The sequence below is a fragment of the Macaca mulatta genome, chromosome 13, assembly GCF_049350105.2.
Source record: "Macaca mulatta isolate MMU2019108-1 chromosome 13, T2T-MMU8v2.0, whole genome shotgun sequence".
Lineage (NCBI taxonomy): Eukaryota > Metazoa > Chordata > Mammalia > Primates > Cercopithecidae > Macaca > Macaca mulatta.
Window position 1 is genome coordinate 118,847,177 of NC_133418.1, and position 21,778 is coordinate 118,868,954.

General features: G+C 41.0%; 1 pseudogene across 1 annotated transcript in view; it reads right to left on the reverse strand.

Moving 5' to 3' along the window:
• Positions 1 to 262: 262 nt before the first annotated feature.
• LOC106992821 (uncharacterized) overlaps positions 263 to 21,778 on the reverse strand; it is a 46,291-nt pseudogene continuing 24,775 nt past the window's right edge. Inside the window, exon 2 of the transcript XR_013402544.1 lies at positions 263 to 5,881. The product of XR_013402544.1 is annotated as an uncharacterized LOC106992821 (transcript). The remainder of the gene's footprint in view (positions 5,882 to 21,778) is intronic.

The window sequence follows — 21,778 nt, forward strand, 5'->3', positions numbered from 1 at the left end:
CTGGTGAAGGGCAGATGCGCATGTTTTGTAATAAGACCAATTGGGTTTCCTAAATCAGCCAAGCCATTTATCCTGTGGCCTTGACGACAGGCTGACCTTCCTTTTGCAGAGGAGATGGTGATGCCTGGTCCCAGAGGAGCGCTGTGAGCACCCAGGCATGGATTACAGTGCTTAGCACAAAGTAACATTAAATGTGAATCTCTCTTCTAAAACTATGTTACCAAAAGCAGTAATTCATTCCAAGCAAGTCTGTCAAAAGTCGTTTTCTACTGTAAAAGCTTTAATTTTTGTCTTTATTTTCATTGATACAATTAGATGTGCATATTTTAGGAGTAGATATGATAATCCAACACATTCACATAATCAAATCAGGGTAATTGGGATATTTGTCACCTTAAATATTGATCTTTTCTTGATGCTATGAGCATTAGGTTAATGGGTACAAATGTACAGTTAGATAAAAAGAATAAGACCTGCCTGGTCTTCAGTACATCATGGTGGCTCTAGTTAACATTAACCAATTGTACATTTCAAAATGCTAGAAGAGAATAATTCCAACACCTTTTTTGTTTGCTTACCTTTTTCTGAATTCTAATAGACTGATACATTAGTCCCTGCTGCAGCCAAAATAATGACTTCCCCAAAATGCACTTCAAGAATGTGACCTCAATGGTTGTAACACACAGAATCTGCTCCTGGGATTTGGGAAAGAAGAGGTGTTAGGCCTGCCACAATTGCTTCTCCTCCCAGGTGGTTCAGAGTCCTGGAGGACAGAATACCTTGGGAGCTTGAGTGAACTCCTTCCACCAGCCCAGCCTTCACTCAGATTCCAGCTCATAGCTCACAAGCTCCACCACCCAGGCCAAACTCCTCACATGCTTAGTTTTCTGTTTGTTTGTTTGCGTGTTTGTTTGAAAGAGTTTTGCTCTTGTTGCCCAGGCTGGAGTGCAATGGCACGATCTTGGCTCACTGCAACCTCTGCCTCCCGGGTTCAAGCAATTTTCCTGCATCAGCCTCTCGGGTAGCTGAGATTACAGGTGTTCACCACCGTGCCCGACTACTTTTTTTGTGTTTTTAGTAGAGACAGGGTCTCACCATGGTGGCCAGGCTGGTCTCAAACTCCTGACCTCAGGTGATCCGCCCGCCTCAGCCTCCTAAAGTGTTGGGATTACAGGCATGATCCACCATGCTCGGTCTAATGGTCAGGTTTTTATTTCCTGTATATGTCAAGTGAGGACAATAAGAATCACTTCAAAGTGTTGTTAGGAGCTAATGCATGTTGAGCATTTATAAGAATTTTTAGCACCCAGCAGACGCTCCGAAACTTTTAGCTCATATTAGCATTGTTATAAAAATAACATTAATAAAAACCAATAACATTAGTATTGTGAGAAAGTCATAATAATACACATCAAAGGATATTAATAATACACAATGACTTTTCCACATGCCATTTGTATGGCCAGAAAACCAGACACAACTCCTGGCTTCCTCCTGCGATTCAGGCATTGCTTAGATGCAAACTTAACTCACGGAACCACTTAATAGGTTCGTCACTCTAAGCAAAGACTAGCGTTCAAGAAATGTTCTCAGGTGATTTAAAACACAGTTCAGAATACGGTTATGGGATTTCAAATGCTTGCAATACAAGGCCTGCCTATGTGTTAAGCTCCTAGAGAGAATTTTTATAATAGATGCAGTTTTTCCTATTAGCAATGGAACATACACATTTGAAACCCATCTGGCAGCCTCTATTATTATAGGCTAAATCTCGTAAACAAAACTTAAATGTAAAGAAGTGTTTGTACTAGCTGCAAACGGGGTACTGGTTTGATGCCACAGGGTAAGTTGCTAGCAGGTGACATCAGAGTATGGATTAGTTAGGGTAACATTGTGAACCGAGGGACAGAAGTGATCTTGGCACTCACTGAAGGCGAGACTCCTCTGGAGAGCTGCTTCCTCCCCAAGATCTGCATCTTTCCATGGACTGAGTCAGGATCTCCAAGGTTAGGACCTAGCTATGTATATTTTGCACAAAGAATTCTGATTTGGACTCCAGGATTTAGAACCACAAATGTGCATAGAGACCCGATTTTGTACATGGAAGGTGGGGACAGATAGATAAAGTAACTTGCCAGCAGTCATTCGTCTCACTAGTGTCACTGCTAGAAGTAGAACCTGTGGACTTTTGGTCCCTGGTCTGCAGCAGTTTCTATAACACTAGTGGGTATGAAACAACATAAAACACCAAGAACTGAGTTCTCGGAGGTGTGCAGCCCAGCAAAACTGAGCCTTTGGGTGGGAGTGGAGAGCAGCCAGCAAGAAAGGCCTGCGGTGGGGCTCTGCATCTCAGTTTTAGGAGGGAACCCCCACTGTCAGATGGTTCAGGTGATGGTGGCCATGTGGGAGTGTGGTGGTGGCTGGGGAAGATGACAAAGGCAATTCACTTACGATAGCTGCTAAGGAGAGCAGTTGACACAACCCTGCTGCCATTTGTGACTCTTTCTTGATGAATTGAGGATATGGGGATATAACTGCAGCCACCAGCATGGAGCTTTCCTAGATTCTTAAACTTACAGGTTATTAAGGACATAAAGAGATCTTCATGCATTCTAATGTCCTAATTTCACAGGAGAAGAGACAGTCTCAGGGAAGGCAGGTGGCTTGTTCAATCAGCCAGCAACTGGCAGAGCTGAAATTAGAACTCAAGTCTTAGGGCTCCAGTTCTGTAACTCATCCATCCCACAAAACAATTCTAAAGGCATGTGTCCATGTGGCCTGGGCATGGCTTGTAGTCACTGCCATAGATAGAGATGGATGAGACCCGCTGCCCCTAAGGCATGCAGTCCTATTGGCTCCTTCCTGCAGCATTCCCTGGACCACCAGGTTCAGAAACACCTGGGTCTGTGCTCACATGCAAAGTACTGGACCTGTCCCAGATTTACTGATGCCAATCCTCTGCAGGTGAGGCCAGGGAAACTGGCTCAGTAGGTGATACCTGGGTACTCCAACATCTGGGAAACCCCCAGATAAGACCTCAAAGTTCTGGGATATTGTGGGGGCTCTGTTGAAGAACAGAAGGTGTAACATACAAGAAAAACAGACCTAAATGTGACATCAATTATTTCACTGAAGAATCATCAGTTGAGTGCCTACTGGCTTCTAGTGCCCACTGTTCACTATGCTGGGAACACAAGTCCACAAGCCAACCACATTCCAGCTGTGAAGGAGTGCATCTGGAAAGTCATAGAAGGCCCTGGATGCCTGGTGCCTGGGCTGGGGTGTGTGCCAGGGCAAGAAGGGAGTGGATGTCAAAGAAGAACAACTCTTGACAGTGCCCAGGAAGGGCAGCTGCTCCACAGAAGCAGTGCTCGTGGAGCCATGTTGCCATGGATACAAACAGTGTCTGGTTACTTATGGGAACACTATTGTTAGGATGGTTCTGAAATGCCTTCGTCCTGACGGTGGAGACCTCCCCAGACCAAATTACTCTTGGCTGAGGTGGTTAACCCTCTACTCATATGATGTCTTGGGGCAACAGTGCAACTTCAAAACACATTAAATAATACCACACTATGGAGACAATAAAAAGATCGGTGGTTGTCAGGGGCTGAGGGAGCAGGGGGATGAAGGAATAAGCATCAGTGGAGCAGAGAGGACTTTAGGGCAGTGAAACTCATCTGTATAATACTCAAATGGTGGATTCATGTCATTACACATTTGTCCAAATGCCTGGAATGCACAACACCCAGAGCGAACCCTCGTGTCAACTATGAACTCATTGTGATGATGGCGTGTCAGTGTAGGATCATCAATTATAAAATGTGTACCACTCTGGGAAGATATGTTGATAATGACGGAGACAGGGCATATTTGTTGGAGGGGCAGGAAGAATATGGAAAATCCCTGTACCTTCCACTCAGTTTTGCTCTGAACCTAAAACTGCACTATAAAACTAAATTTTTTTTTTGACAGCTCTGTCATTCAGGCTGGAGTGCAGTGCTGCAATCATGGCTTACTTAAACTCCACCTCCTAGGCTCAATAGATCCTCCCACTTCAGCCTCCCAAGTAGCTGGGACTACAGGCATGTGCCACCACACCTGGCTATTTTTTTAAGTTTTTAGAGATGGAGTCTCACTATGTTGCCCAATCTGATATTGAAATCTTGGCCCAAATGATCCTACCACTTTGGCCCTCAAAGTGTTGAGATTATAGGCATGACCCATGGTGCCTGACCTTAAAAAGTATTTCAAAGAAAGATTAAACATTTCTAAACTGTTTTTTAAAATACGTCGTGTCACAGTGTATAAAAGTTATACTATCAAAAGTGAACTTTGGGTAAATGAAGGCTGCCGGATTGACTAGAAATCAGAAGGGGTTTGGGCTTTAAGTTTGTCACTGAATCTGGTAAACTCAGAGAAATCACTGCCTCTCTCTAAGCCTCTAGTCATCAGGATTAGGAAGGACAGAGGTGGGCTGCTAGAATTCCTTCTTCAAGCTCTGATGTTCCAGGACAAGGATAATTGCTGATGAGAAAAAAAACAAAAAATCAGAATCTCACAGTCTGCAAAAGCAGAACATCACAGTTTCCACAAAACCATAAAAACATACTTTTTGGAACATAACAGTCAAGCACATGCAACAGCTTAGGGTCCGTAACTCAGCATATGTAAAGTTCGTAAATTAATGTAATAGGAGGCAGGGTAACATCTGTTCTGTAGTACCCAACAGAGGGGATTTGGATATTTGAGAAGAGGCTCTGCACATAGTAAAGTCAGCCTAGGAACATGTGAGCAGTATTTACAGTGAAAAGGTCCCCATCTCTAAGTATACACATCTGCTCCAAGACAGCTGAGGCTGGGGGCACAGACTCCACTGAAGGGAAAGCCCCTCCCAGGGAAGCGGCTTGCTAAGAAATCAGAATGGAGCCATCTGCCCTTCCCACTGCGTGAGCTCCACCAGCCACCTATTTGTGCTCACCAGCTGGCAGCCTACCCTGGCCCTGGCACATGCCTGCCCCCAGTGGGCAGGGCCATGACAAAGCCACTGCTGGTTACCATTAGAGGTCAAGTCCCACAGGGGGTTTATTGAAGAACGTTTGCTTAATTTTAGATCAAAGCAGTACTTTCTTCTCCCTCTGGAATAAACAAACAAACAAATAGTATCTTGGAGCAATGAAGAACATAATCAAGTTTATGTATGGGCCACTAAGAAACTGAATAGTTACCTCCTACTTAAAAGGGTATCCTGGGCCACTGTGAAGTGGTCCTTTTTATCCTGTGGTCTGCAGTGGAAATGGCAGCATTACTGGAGAAGAGCTGTAAAAACATGCACAGTGAGTTGCTGCTGCATCCTGATTGCCCAAGAGAGGGAAGGAAGAGGAGATGAGAAGGGTTGAATCGGTTCTCTGACATGCCAGAGAGATAAAGGGGTGCCTCCCAAAGCTCTGAGGGCTTTTAAAAACTGGATGTCCACTGATATTTCAAAACAGTGCTGGGTGTCCATAATTCCAAAGGCAGTTTACAGGGGTCCAGAGTTGAAATCTGTGCTCTCAGATGCCACAGATGAGCCTTCTCAGCAGGCTTGGCAAACATCTTCACAGCCACCATGACACATGGTAGGATTCAGGGACCCCAAAAGGAAAGAGCTAAGTTTTGAGGCTGAAGACCAAATTGGTTAAAAATATGGTCACTCTCAGGGTCAGTATGAGAGAATTAAGTAAAAATAATAATAATTGAATACAGGGAGCAAATAAGTAGACATAACACGGAATGGCGCAGGCCGCCAGGCAATCCTAAGGCAGACGTAGACTCATCTTCAAGTGGCTTCCTCCAGCCTGACACCTGAAAAAGTGCTACTTCTTCTCATTTACTCTTTCTCCTGTTTATCAAAAGGGAAGAAAAGAAGAAAAAGAAAATGTTAGTAGTTGACTATGTGTCAACACTATTCTGGGCATTTCCCTAAGTTATGTAATTGAATATTCACAACTCCCTCTGATGTGTAGATATTAATATAATTATTTTCATTTTACCAATAAATTCTGGTAAAATATAAGCTATGAAATACATCCAGAGATACTATGTGATGTGCTCAAAGACAAACAGCTAATAGGCAGCAAGCCCAGGCTTTAAGCAAGTTCTATCTGAAAACCTTTTCTCTCTTCCCTAAGGCATACTAAATTGATGTTTGAGCTTCCCATTTATCTTGTTTCATGAAAGAATGGTCTAAGCCCATGGCATCTTCCCTATCCAAAAGAAAGTAAACAGTCATGAGACCAAGATCCCCTGGGATCTCCCAGAAGGTAAGTCACAGCTCTGTATATTCCAAGCTCCAATGCTGCCAGTCCCAGAGATTGTGGGGTGGGGATTCTGTCTCTGAGCTCCACCTATTTAAGTCTTACCAGATTAAAGACCTGACTCTGATAAACTTGTGTCCATGACCTTTCTTTTTTTAAAAAAAAAATGATTTTACTTTTTAGAACAGTTTTATATTTCAAAAATATAGAGAGGATCCCCCATTGTGGAAAGGTGGTAAGCGAGAGATGCCTACTGGTTCACGTTCCCACTAAGGACTCTTGCAACCCTAGCCATAGGTGAGCCCCTTGGCCCTCGTGGGCCCTTAGACTAGTATAGAAAGCTGCTTGCAGTCTATATGATGGCATTGTCTCAGGGAGAGAGTTTGCATTGGGTGCCAAACTCCCCCAAGACCCAAGTAACTGCAACATGATGCCATTCTGAGAGCCCAGTCCACACCAGACTACATCCCACCCTGAGGACAAACAGCACCTGCCTCTCCACATACCTTAAGCCCCACTGACATTCCCCTACATCCACCCAGAGGGCTGCAGCATTGCAATGCTGGCTGGACACAATGGCGCAGCTGGAGCAACAGCACAGTGTCCTACTCTCTGGAAAATGGGTGGTGCAACACTGCAGGAGGCTGCCTTAGGGACAAAGGAAGTGTGTACTCCCCAGAGTTTGAGAGTTGACTGCCAGGGACTGACTGACAGCAACACAGTATCCTCCAGTGGCAGGGTGGTCACATACCTGAATGTACCTTTAGCTGACTTGGATACCAGCCCAGTCACAAACCATCCACCACAGGCATCTCTGCAAGCCACATAGGAGCCATGGGTTGGCTCACCACCACCACTGCCACTACCAATGCCATGCACACCACCCAGGAGTCCAAGGTCTGGCACCCCCAACCCACCAATGACATCACTGGTGCCCAAGGACCAGCCCTCCTGGAGCCCTTGTCCCCAGGAAAGTCTTGCCACAGCCCCCAATGACAACTGCCACCTAAGCCACTGAGGAATTCACAGACACCACTGATGTTGATTACAGTTAAAGAAATCATGCAGAGACCACACTTCTACACCCACCCAGAGTACAAGTGAAAGGACCCTGCCCAGTGCACACTGTAGATATATCTTTGTAAAAAAAATGTCCTTATGAAAGATTTTCATCCAATCCATAACATTGGACAAAATGACTGGTACACCAGATGTGCAGATATCAACACAAAGACACAAAAAATAAAAAGCAAGAAAACATGAGACCTCCAAAGAAACACAGTAATTCTCCAGTAACAGATCTCAAAGAAAATGAAATCTATGAAATGCCTAAAAATACCAAAATAATGATATCAAAAATTAGTACAATAAAGAGAACATGGGTAAACACTACAAATAAATTGGAAAGAAAATTATAACTTGGATGAAAAGTTCAGCAGAGATAGAAATCATTTAAAAACACACACAAAAAAATCCTGGAACTGAAGAATACAATAAATGAAAATTTTAAAAATACAGTCAAGAGCATCAAGCACAATACACTGCATCAAGCAGAAGAAATTTTTGAACTTGAAGACAGGTCTCTTGAAATAGTCAGACAAAAAAATAAAAATAAAAAAGAATAAAAAGAGCATGCAAGGCGTGTGGGATACCACAAAGTGGCCAAATACTTAAATTTTTGGTGTTCCAGAATAAGAAATGGGTAAAGGCATAGAGAACTTAAGAAAAAAAAAAGCAAAGTTATACTTTAAAAGTGAAAGGGAAATAAAGTTGTTCCTAAACAAGCAAAAAAAAAAAGATAACTCATTCCCACTAGACCAACCCTGCAAGAAAGGATGCTTAGGGGAGTCCTACATCTGGAAGCAAAAACACAAAATCTGCTGATATGGTTTGGCTGTACCTCCTCCCAATGGCCCCATCCCATCTTGAATTATAGCTCCCATAATTCCCACATGTTGTGGGAGGGACCCAGTGGGAGATTAACTGAATCATGGGGGCGGTTTCTCCCATACTGCTCTTGTGGTAGTCTCACCAGATCTGATGATTTTATAAGGGATTTCTCCTTTCACTTGGTTCTCATTTTCTCTTGCCTGCTGCCATGTAATACATACATTTTGCCTTCTGCCAGGATTGTGAGGACTCCCCAGCCATGTAGAACTGTGAGCCCACTAAACTTCTTTTTCTTTATTAATTACCCAGTTTTGGGTACATCTTTATCAACAGTGTGAGAACAGACTAATACAGTAAATTGGTACTGGGAGTGGGGCACTGCTGTAAAGATACTCAAAAATGTGGAAAAGACTTTGGAACTATGTAATAGTCAGAGGTTGGTACAATTAGGAGGGTTCAGAAGAAGACAGGGATATGTGGGAAAGTTTGGAACTTCCTAGAGACTTGTTGAATGGCTTTGACCAAAATGCTGATAGTGATATGGGACAATGAAATCCAGGCGGAGGTGGTCTCACATGGAGATGAGGAACTTGTTGGGGACTGGAGTAAAGGTGACTCTTGTTATGTTTTAGCAAAGAAACTGGTTGCATTTTGCCTCTGCCCTAGAGACCTTTGGAACTTTGAACTTGAGGGAGATGATTTAGGGTATCTGACAGAAGAAATTTCTAAGCAGCAAAGCATTCAAGAGGTGACTTGGGTGCTGTTAAAAGGACTCAGTTTTAAAAACAGCAGAGCATAGTTTGGAAAACTTACAGCCTGATGATGCAAGGGAAAAGAAAAACCCATTTTCTAGGGAGAAATTCCAGCCTGCTACAGAAATTTGCATAGTAACAAGGAGCCAAATGTTAGTCACCAATACAATGGGGAAAATGTCTCCAGGGTATGTCAGAGACATCTGTGGCAGTCCCTCCCATCCAGGCCAAGGGGCCCCATGCTCTGTACAGTCTAGGGACTTGATGCTCTGTGTCCCAGCTGCTCCAGCCATGGCTAAAAGGGGCCGAGATACAGCTCAGGCTGTGGCTTCAGAGGGTTCAAGCCCCAAGCCCTCGCAGATTCCACATGGTGTTGAGCCTGTGATTGCACAGAAGTCAAGAGCTGAGGTTTGAGAACCTCCACCAAGATTTCAGGAAACACCTGAATGCCCAGGAAGAACTTTGCTGCAGCGGTGGAGCCCTCATGGAGAACCTCTGCTAGGGCAGTGCAGAAGAGAAATGTGGGGTTGGAGCTCTCAGAGAGAGTCCCTACTGAAACACCACCTAGTGGAGCTGTGAGAAGAGAGCCAATGTCTCCCAGATCCCAGAATGGTAAATCCACTGACAGTTTGCACCATGCACCTGGAAAAGTCACAGACACTCAATACCAGCCTGTGAAAACCACCAGGTGGGAGGCTATACCCTGCAAAGCCACAGGGGCAGAGCTGCCCAAGACCATTGAAACCCACCTCTTACATCAGCGTGACCTGGATGTGAGATACGGAGTCAAAGGAGATAATTTTGGAGCTTTTAGATTTAACTTTCCTGCTGGATTTTGGACTTGGGTGGGGCCTTAAGCTCCTTCGTTTTGGCCAGTTTCTCCCAATTAGAATGGGAGTATTTATCCAATTCATGTACTTCCATTGTATCTAGGAAGTAACTAACTTACTTTTGATTTTACAAGCTCATAGGCAGAAGGGACTTGCTTTCTCTCAGATGAGACTTTGGACTGTGGACTTTTGAGTTAATGCTGAAATGAGTTAAGATTCTGGAAGAATTTTGGAAAGGCATAATTGGTTTTGAAATGCGAGGACAAGAGATTTGGGTGAGGCCAAGAGAGGAATGATATGGTGGTTTGGCTGTGTCCACACCCATGTCTCATAAAGAATTGCAGCTCCCATAATTCCCACATGTTGTGGGAGGAAGCTGGTGGGAGATAATTGAATCGTGGGTGTGGTTTCCCCCATACTGTTCTCATGGTAGTGAATACGTCTCACAAGATCTGATAATTTTATTATGGGTTTCCCCTTTCACTTGACTCATTTTTTCTTGCCTGCTGCCATGTAAGATGTGCCTTTCACCTTCCACCATGATTGTGAGGCCTCCCCAGTCATGTGGAACTGTGAGTCCACTAAACCTCTTTTTCTTTATTATCTTTATAATTTACCCAGTTTCAGCTATTTCTTTATCAGCAGAGTCATAACAGACTAATACATCTGTCATCATGAAAACACACAAAAATATGAATTCACTGGTAGAGCAGACACACAAATAAGAAAGAAATAAAAAGACAATCATTGTCACTACAAAAGAATACTAAATTATAAAGGTAAACAATAAAAATGGAGGAAAGAAGAAAGGGAATGGAAAACAATTGGAAAAACTTAACAAAATAACAGAAACAAGACATTACCAACCAATAACAATATTGAATGCAAGCAATTTAAATTCCGAAGTTAAAAAAATACAGAGTTTCTGGATGGCATGATATAAAAAAAGACCATGTTATATGCTGCCTACAATAAACCCAACTTCATCTGTAGAGATGTACATAGACTGAAGATGAGGGGATGGAAAAAAAATATTCTACACAAACACAAACCAAAAGTGTACAGAAGAAACAATAGTTATTTCAGACAAAATAGCCTTTAATCAAAAAACATAAAAATAGACAAAGTAGGTCATGATATAATGATAAACTGATCAATTTGGCAAGAAGATATAGCAATTATAAATGTATATGTGCCCAACACTGGAGCACCCAGACATATAAAGCACATATTAATATAATACAGCTAAAAACAGAGAGAGAGACCTTAAAACAATAGTAGATAGGGACTTTAATACCCATTTCCAGCAGTGGACTGATTATTTAGACAGAAAATCAGCAAAGAAATATCAGATTTAATTTGCACTAGAGACAAAATAAACCTAACAGACATTTGTAGAACACTTTAACAACTGCAAAATATATACTATTCTCATTAGCACATGAAAAATTCTACAGGATAGACCATCTAGTAGGTAAACCAAAAAGTTTCAACAAATTTTTAGAAATCAAAGTAATATCAAGTATCTTCTCAGGGCTGTGCACAGTGCTTCACACCCATAATCCCAGCATTTTAGAAGACCTGGATGGGCAGATGACTTTGAGTTCAGGAGTTTGAGACCAGCCTGGGCAACATGGTAAAATCTCTATGGAAATACAAAAATTAGCTGGGCATGGTGGCACATGCCTGCAGTCCTGGCTACTTGGGGGACTGATGCTGGAAAATTGCTTAAACCTGGGAAGGCAGAGGTTGCAGTGAGCTGAAATCAACACTGTACTCTAACCTGGGTGATAGAATGAGACTCTGTCTCAAAAAAAAAAAAAAAAAAAAAAAATAGTGTATTCTCAGACCACAGTGGAATAAAACTAGAAATCAATAACATGAGGATCTTGGGAAACTGAGCAATCATGTAGAAATTAAACAAGATGCTCTTGAGTGACCAATGACTCAATAGAAAATTTAAGAAAACATCAAAAAATTTCTAGAAACAAAAATTGAAACAAGATTTACCAAAATTTATGGGATATTAAAAAGAGTAGTGCTAAAAGGCAAATTTATAGCAATAAATGCCTACATCAAAAAGGTGGAAAGATTTCATTACAAATAACCTTACCACTCACCTCAACGGACTTAAACAGCGTGAACAAATCAAACCCAAGATTAGTAAAGGAAAAGAAATGATAAAAATCAGAGAATAACTAAATGAATACAGACTAAAAAAGAAAACAAAAGCAAATAATCAATAAAATGAAAAGTTGGTTTTCTTAAAGACAAATAAAACCAGAAACTGCAATCTAGCTGAACCAAGGAATAAAGAAAGTCAAATAAGTAAAATCAGAAACAAAAAAAAGACACATTTACACTGATTCCACAGAAACACAAAGAATCATTAGAAACTATTATGAACAACTGTATGCTAAAAATTTGGAAAACTTAGGGGAAACGGATAAATTCATACATACAACCTTCCAAAATTGTACCAAAAAGAAATAGAAAACCTGAACAGTCTAATACTGAGTAACAAGATTGAATCAGTGTATTGGTCTCTTTTCACAGTGCTGATAAAGACATGCCCAAGAATGGGCAATTTACAAAGGAAAGAGGTTTAATGGAGAACTCACAGTTCCACATGGCTGGGGAAGCCACACAATCATGGCAGAAGAAGCAAGTCAGATCTTATGTGGATGGCAGCAGGCAAAGAGAGAGCTTGTGCTCTCCTTATAAAACCATCAGATCTCATGAGACTTATTCACTATCATGAGAACAGCATGGGAAAGACCCGTCTCCATGATTCAATTATCTCCTACTGGGTACCTCCCACAACACTTGGGAATTAGGGGAGCTACAAATGAGATTTGGATGGTGACACAGAGCCAAACCATATCAACTGGCAATCCACCAACAAAGAAAAGCACAGGACCACATGGATCTTCTGCCAAATTCTACAAAACTTATAAAGAAGAACTAAAACCCGTTCTTCTCAGACTATTTAAAAAAAAAATAAAAATGAGGGAATTCTTCATAAATCATTCCATGAGGCCAGTATTACTGTAATACGAAAACCAGACAAGGGGATAACCAAAAAAGAAAGCTATAAGCCAACATCGTTGAATACAGATACAACAAAATACTGGCAAAATAAATCCAACAACACAACAAAAAGAAAATATACCATGATGATTAGGGCTTATGCCAGGAATACAAAGCTGGTCAACACATATCAATCAATACATGTGATACATCACATCAACAGAATGAAGGATAAAAAAAAACCATATAATTATCTTAATATATGCAACAAAAGCCTTTGATAGAATTCAACATCTCTCATGATTAAAAACTCTCAACAAATTAGTCATAAAAAGAACATAACATAATAAAGGTCATATATGACAAAACCACAGCTAACATTATACTGAATAAAGAAAAGTTGAGTCTTTCCACTAAGAACTGGAGCAAGACAAAGATGTCTACTCTCACCACTCCTATTTAACACAGTAACGGGAGTCCTAAGCAAAGCAATCAGGCAAGAGAAAGAAATAAAAGACATCCAAATTGGAAAAGAGGAAGTCAAATTGTCCTTCTGTGAGATTGAGAGAAACTCCCAACTGAGATTCCTTATATGATACAAAGTGGGGAAGAACCCGCTTTGCCAGAAACAAGGGATGAATGGGAAGTGTGCTGCAGCCACAAATACAGGAGCTGGTCGCCCCAGCTTTGAAAGCAGATCAGGAGAGGCATGGTCTGAAAGTCACAGTTTCTGTCCTGGCAGGGAAGGCTTATGGACTGGGGCAGTTTTGAGTTCTGGGCATAGACTGCCTGGAGTCTAGCTAGCTGTTGCTAGGGGAATACCATGAATGTAAGACCTGTTTGCTAGGTGCATGGAAGCTGGGTAGGGCTTACTGCCACCTACTTCTCCCCACTTCCTGTGCAGACCCTTCTGTACAGCAGAGACAACTGCTCTCCCACCTGGAGCATTACCCTAGTGTCCAGGAAATTGCCCTCTGATTCCCACTGGGGCCACTGCTTGCACCTTCATGCGGAGAACCAGAATACAGATGTACCTGACCCACTCCCCATCTGGTTTTACTTTTCCATTCACACTGGTAGTGTAACATGAAGGACAGAAACTTTGGGGAGCTCTATGGCCCCAGTCGTTGCCTGAGACATCAGAGTACCTCCCCTGGGTAACATAAGGCAAGCACAAATACCACCACTATCACTCCAGCTGATGCTCTTTTGTAAGTGCCACCTGGCTGGAGGCCAACTGACACAGTCCATTATAGCATCTACAGGCAAAATGATGCAGCATCCAGGAAGAAAAAATCTTGTGTGTATCCTCAGCTATCACCATTGCCTGAACCACTCTGGCTAACCAAGAGATACTGAGTCTGTCCATGTCACCAGTTCATTACTACTACAACCTGCATTTGAGAGAGCCAACACACTAAGACTATTTAAACCAAGGAATCTCACAGAGTTTATGTAACTCCCCTGCCACCCCTGCCAGGGCTGGGGCTTGCACCCTCTACCAGGAGATTTGAGGACGGGTCATATCACTGGATCCTTGGCAGACATTCACCAGCGTGAACCTGGAGTGCTGCAAACCCACTGGGGGGATAGACCCAGAGAAGCAGCAGGATTCACAGTAGCCTGGCCCTCAGGGAATCCTACTCCTGTGGGAAAGTGGAGTGCACCAAATCAAGGGAGAACCCTGTGGGACAAAAAAGTTCAGATGGCAGGGCTTGAATCCTAGAACTTTCCATTTGTGGAAGTTTCTTATAGCAAAGCCAAAGTGGTCATGCTGGGCTCAGAAGGGAAAGTCTGAAGTTCTATTCTACCAATCAGGCAGCACTGGTGCTCATGAAGGATACTGGAGAAGGGGACTTCTTCTCCCCCTCATCCACCAGTGCAATCACAGCTGGGGCTTCTCCCATGAGAGCTCAGTTTGGGTGTACCTGTAGTCAGCCTTTCTGGAACACTTCAGGGTGACTGCATCTCCACAGGAAAAGTGTTCTCCAGGTTCAGGCTTGCACAAGGGGTAGAGTCACCATCCTTTTCTACATTAAAAATCAACACTCTTTCAGATGAAAGGAGATGGCTGTCTGATCTGAATTGCTGGAACACTAGTTTAGGAGTGTGACTGGGAGGTGGACTGCTTTCCTGCTGGCCTGGCAGAGGAGCTGAGGTAGCTCCCTCTCATTCCCCTGAAAATACCTTAGTGTATTTCACTGAGAGCTCCCGCAGCTGCCTCTGTCAGGGCTGGGACCTCTGCCCATCCCTGAGTATTGCATTTACCCACCTGTTTTAGAAACAGCTGTTGTTTACTTATGGACAGCTACACTACTGATCTGAAGCCTGAACTGTTCATCCTGGTAAATAAAATACTAGGGAAAAAATAAATAAATAAAAAGTGTACACCACTGGGGAAAAGATAAGCTTCAAGAGACCTCTGTCATTCAAACCCTGCAGGAGACGATGAACCTGCTCACACACTGAGCACACTGTTACCATAACCAGCATCTGAGAAAGCCATCATACAAAGACTCTTTATAACCAAGAAAGTCAAACAGAAACTTTACCACTGGAAGCACCAAGAGCCAAATTAGGCTATAATAAACTAAAAACATTAAAGTCACACTCTAAAGGAAAAAAAAGAAATTAAAAAACCACTGTTGAATAAAAATTAATTTTAAAATAATTAGAAGAATAGTTTACCCAAATGAGAAGGAATCAGAAAAATAGTTTTGGCAATATGACAAAGCAAGGTACTATAATACCTCCAAAACATCACACCAGCTCTCCAGCAGTTGATCCAAACCAAGATGAAATGCCAGATAAAGAATTCAAAAGGTTAATTATTAAGCTACTCAAGGAGATACAAGAGAAAGATTAAAAAATGCACAAACATAAAAGTTTCAAAAACCAGTTTCAAAAACCAATGAATTAAATATTTTCTAAAGCGATATATATGTTGAAGAAAAAACAATCAGACCTCCAGGAAATGAAAGACACATTTAGGGAATTACAAAATGCAACAGAAAGTTTAAACAATAAACTAGACCAAGTAGAAGAGATAATTTCAGAGCTCAAAGTCAAGGCTTTCAAATTAGCCCAATCAAATAAAAATAAACAACGATGAAAAAAAAATTAAAAAAATTGAACAATGGCTCTAAGAAATACAAGATTATATAAAAGAGCCAAACCTAAGCATCATTAGTGCTCCTGGAGGAGAAGAGAAAGCAAAAAGTTTGGAAAACATATTTGAGGGATAATTGAGGAAAACTTCCCTGGCTTTGCTAGAGATGTAGATATCCAAATACAAGGAGCTGAAATAATTCCTGGAAGATTCATTGCAAAAATAACATCACCAAGGCAAATAATCATTAGGCTAGCTAAAGTCAACATAAAGGAAAGAATTTTAAGAGCAGTAAACATCAGCTGTTCTGTAAAGAAAAACCTATCAGACTAGCAGCATATAAAGGAAAACCTATCAGACTAACAACAGACTTATTAGCAGAAACCTTACAAACCCAGAAGGGATTGGGTCCTAGCTTTATCCACTTTATACAGAATAATTGTCTGTCAATAATTTTGTATACAGCAAAACTAAGTTACATAAACGAAGGAGAAATCAAGTCTTTTTTTAAATAAGAAAATGCTGAGAAGAATTCATTACTTCCAAACCAGCCCTAAAATAAGTGCTAAAATGAGTTCTAAATATTGAAACAAAAGTTCAATATGCACCAAAATAGAATACTTGAAAGTATAATCCTCACAGGATCAGTATGACAATGACAAAAACAAAGTATCTGGGTAACAGTCAACATAATAACTGGAACAGTATCTCTCATCTCAGTATTATTGCTGAATATAAATAATCGACTTCACTTAAAAGACACAGATTTGCAGAATGGATAAAAAATTACAAACCAAGTATCTGCTGTCCTTACGAAACTCATCTAACATGTAAGGATTCTTATAGAATTAAGGTAAAGGGATGATTAAAAAAAAATTTCGACCCAAATGGGAAGCAAAAGCATGTAGAAGTAGCTATCCTCATGTCAGATGAAACAGCCTTTAAAGCAACAATAGCAAAATGAAAAGATGATATGGTTTGGCTCTGCATCACCACACAAATCTCCTGTCTAACTGAAATCCTCAGTGTTGGAGGAGGGACCTGGTTGGAGGTGACTGAATCATGGGGGCGAACTTCCGCGTTGGTGTTCTCACGATAGTAAGTGAATTCTCATGACATCTGGCTGTTTAAAAGTGTAGCACTTCTCTGTTCACACTCTCTCTCCCATTCCACTGTGTGAAGCTATGCCTGCTTCCTCTTTGCCTTCCACCGTGATTGTAAGTTTTCTAAGGTCTCCCCAGCTATGCTTTCTATACAGTCTGTGGAGCTGTGAGTTAATTAAACACCTTTTCTTCACAAATTACTCAGTTTCAGGTAGTTCTTTATAACAATGTGAGAACAAACTAATACAAAAGACAAAGAAGGTCATTGTATAATAATAAAGGCTTAATAGAATAAGAAGATATTACAATCATAAATACATACGCACCTAACTCTGAAGCTTCCAAATCTATACAACAATTTCTATTATACCTAAGAAAAGAGAAAAACAGCAACACAATAATTGTGGGGAACTTCAACACTTCACTAATAACACCAGATAGATTATCAAGGCAGAAAGTAAAAAAAGAGAAACAGTGGACTTAAACTGCAATGTAGACCAAAAGGACCTAATAGATATTTACAGATATTATACCCTAGAATTGCAGAATATATATTGTTCTCATGAGCACATGGAACATTCTCCAAGATAGACCATATAATAAGACACAGAAGTCTTAATACATTTTTAAATATCAAAATTATGTCAAGTATCTTCTTAGTGCACAGTGGAATAAAGACAGAAATCAACTCCAGAAGGAACTTCTAAAACTATACAAATTCATGGAAATTAAACAATCTGCTCCTGAGTGATTTTTGGGCTAACAATGAAATCAAGATGAAAATTTAAAACTTCTTCAAAATGATTGACAATAGTGTCATAAGTTATCAGTCTCTTTGGTATATAGCAAAAGCAGTGCTAAGAGGAAAGTTAATAGTGCTAAGTACCTACATCAGAAAATCTGAAAAATCAGAAATTGGCAACCTAATGTCACACCTCAAGGAACTAGAGAAACATGAACAAACAAAACCCAAAGCTAGCAGAAGAAAATAAATAACAAAGTCAGAGAAGAACTAAATAAAGTTGAAACAAAAAAATATAAAGCAGCACAAAAAGTTGGTTTTTTGAAATGATAAACCAATCAATGCACCACTAGCTAGATTAACCATGAAAAGATGAGGGAAGATTCCAGTAAGTTCAATTAGAAATGAAAATGAAGACATTACAATTGATTCCACAGGAATACAAAAGATTATCTGAGACTACTATAAAGACCTCTATGCCCATAAACTAGAAAGTTAAAGGAAAATAGATACATTCTTGGAAAGACACAACCCTCCTAGCTTGAATCAGGAAGAAGCAAAAATCCTGAACAGCCAGTAACAAGCAGTGAGGTTAAATTAGTAATAAAAAATGCCAGCAATAAAGACTAGGGCCAGATGAATTCCAGCCAAATTCTACCAGACATTCAAATAAGAATTGGTACCAATCCTACTGAAACTATTCCAAAAGACTGAGAAAGAGGGAACCCATTCTAACTCATTCTGTGAAGCCAGTATCACCCTACTACCAAAAACAGGAAAGGAAATAACAAAATAAAAACTACAGGCCAACATCCTTGATGAACATAGATGCAAAAATCTTCAACAAACAGAACACAAAATATATTACACTATGATCAAGTGAGTTTAACTCCAGGGATGCAAGGATGGTTTACCATATGCAAATCAGTAAATGTAATTCATCACAAAAACAGAATTAAAAACCAAAAAACACATATGATCAGCTCAATAGACACAGAAAAAGCATTCACTAAAACTCATTATGATAAAAACTCTTAACACTGTAGGCAGGCAGAGAAGGAACATATGGCAAAACAATAACAGCCATATATGACAAACCCACAGCCAACATCATACTGACTAGAGAAAAGGTGAAAGCATTCCCCCTAAGAATTAGAACAAAACTAGAATGCCCGCTTTCACCTCTTCTATTTAACATAGTACTGGAAGTCTTACACAAACCAATCAAGCAAGAGAAAGAAATAAAGGGCATCCAAATTAGAAAAGAGAAAATCAAACAATCACTGTTTGCAAAAGATATGACTGTATATCTAGAAAACTCTGAAAACTCTCATAAAAGACTCCTAGATTTCATAAATAAATTCAATAAATTCACAGGTTCCAAAATCAATAGCACTGCTATACATCAACAGCAAACAAGCTGAGAATCAAGTAAAAAACTCAATTATTTTTATAATAGCTGCAAAAAATAACATAAAATACCTAGGAATATACTTAACCAAGGAGGTGAAAGATTTCTACAAGAAGAACTATAAACACTACTAAAAGAAATAATGGATGGCAAAAACAAACGGAAATGCTCATGGATTAAAGGAATCAGTATCATGGGAACGGCCATACTGATATGGTTTGGCTGGGCACTCACAAAAAATCTCATCTTTAATTGTTATCCTCATAACCCCCATGTGTCGAGGGTAGGACCATGGGGGTGGTATCCCCATGCTGTTCTGGTGAGAGGGAGTGAGTCTCATGAGGTCTGATGGTTTTATGAGCGTCTGGCATTTTCCCTGCTTGTACTCACTCTCACTCCTATCACCTTATGAAGAAGGTGCCTGTTTCTCCTTTGTTTGTGCCATGATTGTAAGTTTTCTGAGGCCTCTCCAGTCACAAGGAACTGTCAGTCAATTAAGCATTTTTCCTTTATGAATTACCCAGTCTCGGGTATTTCTTCATACCAGTGTGAGAACAGACTAATACAGTAAATTGGTACCAGGAGTGAGGCATTCCTATAAGATACCTGAGAATGTGGAAGTGACTTTGCAACTGGGTAATGATCAAATGTTGGAACAATTCAGAGGGCTTAGCAGGAAATAGGAAGATGTGGGAAAGGTTGAAACTTCCTAGAGACTTGTTGAATAGCTTTGACCAAAATGCTGATAGTGATATGGACAATGAAGTCCTGACTGAGGTAGTCTCAGATGGAAATGAGGAACTTGTTGGAAACTGAAGTAAAAGTCGCTCCTGCCATGCTTGAGCAAAGATACTGGTGGTATTTTGCCCCTGTCCTAGAGATATGTTTGAACTTGAGAGAAATAATTTAGGGTATCTGGCTGAAGAAATTTCTCAGTGGCAAAGCATGCAAGAGGAAGTAGAGCAAAGAAGTTTGGAAATTTTTCAGCCTGACAATGCAATAAAAAATTAATTTCTGGGGGGAAATTGAAGCTGGCTGCAGAAACTTTCAAAAGCGATGCCAAGACAATGGGGAAAATGTCTCCAGGACATGTCAGAGACCTTCAGAGCAGCCCCTCCCATTATATGCCCAGAGTCCTAGGAAGGAAAAATGGTTTCATGGACTGTGCCCAGGGTCCCCCTGCTTGGAGTATCCTCAGAACATGGCGCCTGGCATCCCAGTCATGGCTAAAAGGGGCCAATGTACAAATCAGGCTGTTGCTTCAGAGGGTGCAAGCTCCAACCTTCAGCAGTTTACATGTGATGTTGAGCCTGTCAGTGCACAGAAGTCAAGAACTGAGGTTGGGAACCTCTGCCTAGATTTCAAAGGATGTATGGAAATGCCTGGATGTCCAGGCAGAAGTTTGCTGCAGGGGTTGGAGCCCTCATGGAGAATCTCTGCTTGGACAGCACAGAAGGGAAATGTGGGGTCAGAGACCCCATACCGAGTCTTCACTGGGGCACTGTCTAGTGGAGCTGTGAAAAGTCAGCCACCATCCTCCACACCCCAGAATGGTAGAACCACTGACAGTTTGCATTGTGCACCTAGAAAAGCCACAGACACTCAATGCCAGTCTGTGAAAGCAGCTGGGAGTGGGGCTGTACCCTGTAAAGCCACAGGGGTGGAGCTGCCCAAGGCTGTGGGATCCCACCTCTTGCAGTAATGTGACCTGGATGTGACACATAGAGTCAAAGGAGATCATTTTGGAGCTTTAAGGTTTAATGACTCCCCTACTGGATGTTGGACTTGCATGGGGCCAGTAACCCCTTTGTTTTGGCCATTTTCTTTGATTTGGAACAGTTATATTTACCCAATGCCCATACTCCCAGTGTATCTAGGAAGTAACTAACTAGCTTTCAGTTTTACAGGTTCATAAACAAAAGGGACTTGCCTTGTCTCAGATGAGACTTTGGACTTGGACTTTTGGGTTAATGCTGGAATGGGCTAAGACTTAGGGGGACGGTTGGAAAGGCATGATGGTGTTTTGAAATGTGAGGACCTGATTGCACGTTCCCTGAGGCTTCTCCAGCCATGCGTAACTGTGAGTCAGTTAAAACTCTTTCCTTTATAAATTACCCCATCTGGGGTATTTCTTCATAGCAATGTGAGAATACACATACTGTCCAGAGTAATCTACAGACTCAACCCAGGGATAAAATGCCAGGTTGATCTCGTCTGGAATTTGCACGTAAGATCTGGCCTCTGCCTGGGATTCACAAGACAAAGTCAAATTTTTGATTGAGAGTGCAATTTTTATCAAAATACCAACATCATTTTTAACAGAATTAGAAAAAAAAATCTAAATTCATATGGAACCAAAAAAAGAGCCTGAATAGCCTCAGCAAAAAGAACAAATCCAGAGGTGTCACATTATCTGACTTCAAATTATACTACTAGACTATAGTAATGAAAGCAGCATGGTACTGGTATAAAAGTGGATACATAGGCCACTGGAACAGATTAGAGAACTCAGAAATAAAGCCAGATATGTAGAACCAACTTATCTTCAATAAAGCATACAAAAATATAAATTGGAGAAAGGACACCCTATTCAGTAAATGGTGCTGAGACAACTA